Source organism: Haliaeetus leucocephalus, unplaced genomic scaffold, assembly GCF_000737465.1.
Source record: "Haliaeetus leucocephalus isolate CR32 unplaced genomic scaffold, Haliaeetus_leucocephalus-4.0 Scaffold802, whole genome shotgun sequence".
NCBI lineage: Eukaryota > Metazoa > Chordata > Aves > Accipitriformes > Accipitridae > Haliaeetus > Haliaeetus leucocephalus.
The window spans coordinates 4,322,451-4,328,028 of record NW_010973238.1 but is presented as its reverse complement, the minus strand read 5'-3'; positions in this window follow the sequence as shown (position 1 = coordinate 4,328,028).

Here is a 5,578-nt window from a genome sequence, read left to right as displayed (position 1 = left end):
TACGATTGTGTGAGTGACAAAATCACTGATTAAACTCTGAAGCATCAGGATCTTTCTAGATCTAGCTATTTAAGTCTTCTGTACAAAGTGTTAAGCTAAAGATAGCAAATCAAGTAACTAAGATAAATGTTTCTTGTTTGCTTTGAATTTCTTTTTCAGGTAAGAGCTTGCATGAGCCAGTACTACAGTCTGATTTTCCAGTTATAATAGTAATTCCTATTGCTACTACTTTATAAGCTTTTTCACTGGACAAAACTGGTGGTAACTTGCTGATGACTCTTTTTTTTTTTTTTTCATCTTGGTGACTTTTGAAAATAGTGCTGGAGGGAAGCAATGTGTGTGTTGCTTATACTGAGAATATAAGAAAGTTAATTTTCATGTCAGGCTGTGTTGATGGATTATGCAATAAAAAAATTTGTTAAAGTTTTACATATCTCAAGTTGGGTTCACAGGGCAAGTATTTAGGGAAAGAGCTCAAGCCAAAGAGGTTTGTTCCATTTACAAATAAAAAGGTGGGTCGTAATAAACAGAAATCTGTTTGTGTTTTTTGGCATTATTTATTGCCTCTTGATTCTGCATCTAGTATTTTTATTTCTTATTTGTGTCTGGATCTTTTGTTTTACTTGAATACCTGTATTGATGTCTAGTTATAAAACTTATTTCAAACTATAGCAGGTAAGTACAGTAATTCTTCAAATATTATGTATAAAAGCTGTTTGAGACAAGTTATCTGCCAGTCAGGAGTGCAGAAGGTGTTGCCACATGTGTGAGGCTTAAACCAGATGGAAGACAGTAGTTCTCGGCTCACTAGCTGAACAAGTCTGATATAGCTTAAAAAAAACCCTTTGCTATGGAGATCGAGTGGTTACTGCATAGTTCTTGTCTCTCGCTAGCAGGTAGACTGTGTAGCATCTGCGAAGATGGTAAATCCCAGGCTGGAATGAAACGTTTTGGCCGGGAGCTCCCTGAGGAATGCTGTTGTGGTACCAGTTTCAGCCGCACGGTGGGGCACACCGTCCGCGTAGCTGCTTTGCTCGAGTGAGGCGGTGTTAAATTGAAATATACCTGTTGGGGTTGCACAAGTGCCGTGTATTCAAGAAGGAAGGAATGTGGATGCTTGAAGGTTTCGTAACAGTAGCAAGTGGCTGTAGTGCATGTGCAGTAGCAGATGCTAGTTGATAAAGAACTTATAAACGGAGCAGGTAAAAGCTATTTTCTACAGTGTTTCCATTTGTTACAAAATAAGATAAATATAATTGAGCTTTTAAAAGGGCTATTTTGTCTTTAAGTGAAATCCAGTAAGAGTGTGAAATAGACCAAGAAAGTGAATTACAGGAGGATTTTTGTCATCCTAATGCTGTTAGCATAGCAAAGCTTAGGCACTGCTATCATGTACTTCTTCATTTTTTCCTACTCTTCAGCAAATGCAGGTTAAAAAAACCCAACAAAACCAAACACCAGAGCTTACTATATGGAACCAGTCAACATCTTGATAATTGAAATTGAATTGAAGTATAACTTTATCTGGAAAAAAAACCCCATCTGTGCATTAAGTGCTGATCACCTAACCTTGATGCACAGCAAAAATCTGGTGAGGAATATGTAAAAATCAGATTTAGTACAGTACTGTGTCATGTAATTCATAGTTTGATCTTGTAGTCAAGTTACAGTATGAATAATGAAACGAACCGAAAGCTTGAAGGGGATAGGTGCCTGGAATATTATAGTTACTCTTTTGCTGTAAAGAGACTGTAAATAAGGGAGAAAGATGTTTCTCCACTCTGACCTTCAGATTTGAAATTAGGATGGCTGGAAGAACTGCTCTGTGACAGTTCGGTTATGCTGGAGAATGCTATCTTTAAAAAGTTCCTCAGATACACTCTGCATATTTCGTAGGTGATAAACTGCATCCGTGCTGTCCAGCTGAGGTCCCTGGTTCAGAGTGTGGAATAAGCAATTGACTATTTACACAGACAAATTCCTCGCTGATGTAGTGGTGCTCGTGGAACTAATGGCAGCTATCACACAGGAGATGCCCAGGCAGTGTGGCACAAAACCAAAGTGGCATCTTTGGAAGCATAGCCTAGACTCTTGATAAGAGAAAGCAACAAGCAAAATGTTGCATTAGGCAGTGAGATGACACCTCTATTGTAAAGGGCTGCGCCTGTGAGAAGGAATATGAAGGAAAAAAGCAGGAAGAAGAAAGCATACACACAAGTTGGGCCACCAGAAAAGGTATGGAGAACAGATGAAGAAAGACATAAATTATGACTAGAGAACAAAGTGCTTACATGCTAATAATGTGATAATGATTAATGCAACATTCCAAAGCATAACTAACTAGTGGCAATTATACTTAATGGAAGTCTGCTATTAGATATCAAATTAAATAGAAGAAAGCAGTAGGGGAAAAGAAAGATGCAGATTGGAGAGGGAGGGGAAATACCAAAACTCTCCTGGCAACTGAACTTGGCTAGATGGTTCTCCACTACAGAGAATTTAAAATAAGACCAGCTTGGTATCCAACAAATTGCAAGAACTCCCTGTACTCATACATGAGAGAGGCTGATCACATACCCGTGGAAAGCACTTTAGATAGTGTTGATGGGGTATCACAGCAAAAAGCTTTAAAGAGAAGAAATGAACATAACAGAAAATAATTGGGTTTGTGCTATCACTAATCTTCATTGTGCATAGGTCAGTTGACTTTACTAGAACTTCAGTGATTTAAATGGAAGCTGCCTGAAAATCTACCTTAGCACCCTGCAACTTGAAGATTACTTGTCAGGTAGACGGTTCTGCCACTTTGTTGTAGGTGTATAAGTTGGGTTTTTCCAGGTCAGGTGTTACTTCAGTGAACAGCAGGGACCTTTATTAATATGTAAAGGATAAATATGATTTAGGCATGTAACATATTCTGCATTGCAGTCTGAAAGACTTACACCCTGGGGCAAGCATTTTTCAATTACTTGTTTTATTACTCCTTTCAGTTATTTCAGCTGACTACTTTTGCAAGTGCTCTTCAAGTGCTTTGGTTATAGGCTTTTAAATGGGTAGGTGCTGTCTTTTTTGATATGTGTGGATACAGTGCCTTGTACAACTAAGACCATGTCCTGACCTGGAAGCTTCAGTACAACACATGAAACAATACTTTTATTTTTAATGTAAACCTTATATATCAGCCTTGAGGAATAAATGTAAATGAAAACATATAGGTATAAAACCTCTTCTGCCTTTGTAAAACTGATAGAAGAAAATAATACTGTCTGCTTGGGTTAAGTATGCTTTCAAAATTTATTTGTATTTTGGTTGTTGACATCTATTGAGTGGACATTTGCTACTAGTGGTTTACCGCTAGCAGAGGACCAATGCTTTTATCTGCTCTGAGCAATGGATAAATCCTACTTGTAAATACATAGCATATATCACTGGCTATTTAAAATCTGACATGGTAAGCTTTGTAATGCTATTTCCATGAGTACTGGCTTGACTACAGAACTGTTTTTCTCATTTAATTCTACGGATGTGAATGTTGATGTGGTAGATATTCCTTGATGATTCTGTCTCCTGCTCTTCATCCCAGGTGATTTTGTGTGTGCTAAAAATGGTTTAGAGCCCAAGAGAAAGAAGGGAAACAATCTCTTGAAAAATCAGTATTTCTCACTAATTAAAAAGGATCTGAAGAAGGTCACATCAGTTGTCTTTAGCCGCAAGTGACATCTGAAAATGACAGTTAAGGAGCTTATGAAAATCACTGAGACTGACAAATCCTCTAGAAAAAGAAAAGGGATTTTTTTGATCTCCATATGATATCCACTTTCGTAGTCAAAATCACATTTTGAGTGGTTGATTTTATTTTAGTTCACTTTCCTCCAGCATGCATTAAGAACAGCAACAGATACAAATGGGACTTTTTTCTTTTGTTTATTGTTTTGAAAATGTGTTTTTAGCCAGTTCCATGATTCTAGGGTGTGTCTTGTGATTTTAGGATCTTTGGGATGGCTGTTACAGCCAACAGATGTAAGTGATTTTTCTAGTCAGATTATTAAGCATTACAGCAGTGAGGAACAAACCAATAGGAGTCACAGTGGTCAAGAGAGTGCATGGAAGAGAATTTATGCTAGGGTTGGGTTTATGTATTGACCTTCTATCAATGGAGAGCTAAAACTCCAAGACTCAGTATCTGAAATTGCAGGCCTTAGTCTGGATCTTAATTCTGGAATTCAGTTTTCATGCTTTTAAATTAATTAATGGGTTGCATATCAGATTTGATGACTCTTCAGATCTTAATAAGAGTGCAGATTTGGAAGCTACTGCCAACATTTTAGCCAGTGCTCTGATTTCTCCTTTTGCCACTTAGACCTAAAGTAAGAAACTACAGAAGACGGGAACTGTGTTATTCCCCATAGAATGAAAAGTCTTTAATATGTACATCTATAATAGGCTCAGATGTTGTTACTGAGAAGTAATTTGCAGATTGGCTTCTGGGTGTATTCTCCATTTGTGCTAGTAAACTTTTTTCACAAAGCAATTGAATGAAACTTTCATGGCGTTGCTTTTACCCAGAAAAGCAAGAGAGAATTAAGAAAGACTGTAAGAGAAAAATTGGGACAAATTCCAAAGACGAAACTTTATCACGGTGAAATACTTCTGAATTAAGAAAGTCTGACTACCTGAATGACACCAGAAAATACGCAGTTACAGGCACTGGCTTTTGGCAAATAAGATTTGACTTAATCACATAAAAAAGAATTTGTATAACGTTTTATTTATACAATTACCTAATTTTATGTAAGCTTGATGCTAAGGCTCAGATAATCAAAGATTTGATTAAACTAAGTCTTTGGCATTTGCACAAAAGCATAAACTCTTTTGCAAAAAATGAAATGTTTTCTTCAGTGTATGGAGTAAGATGTTAAAGGCACTACCACAATACAAAAAAGTGTAATGAACAGGATGATACAGTAAATAGACAATAAAAAGAGTAATCCGATAACCATTAATTAGTAAGTGGGACCTCATCCAAAGAAAACTTGAATGTATAATTTACTGTTTGATGTTATTGACTTGCTTACTTTGTCTTTGAATCATCAGGCTCTTAATGTTTTCTTTCAGAAAGAAGATATAAATGAAGTCAGCTTAGCATTACATATAAAGCATGATAAAAGTATTTTCATCTGATAAGCCCTAAATTTTATTGCCAAAAAGCTGTATTTTGTTTTCTGGCACTGACCAGCAATTTCTCATTTTGTTAATTGGAAAAATATTTTTCCATGATAGCATTAGCCTTGTTGAATTAGCTCCAGGGTTTTTGTTTGTTTGCTTTTTCTTCAATCTGAACTGTTCAGTTTGTCCTTTTCAGTATAATCAACTGAAAGAAAACTTCATGTAATATTTTCATGAGTGTGGTCTACTTTCTGACTAATGTTGCCAAAGGATGTGTCCTAGGGACCAGAGTCACGCAGTGGCCACTGCCACCCTTTGATCATCTTTTGTTAGTGTTGTGGTTTAACCCCAGCCAGCAACTAGGCACCACGCAGCTGCTCGCTCGCTCCACCCCCCCCCCCCCCCCGGGGGG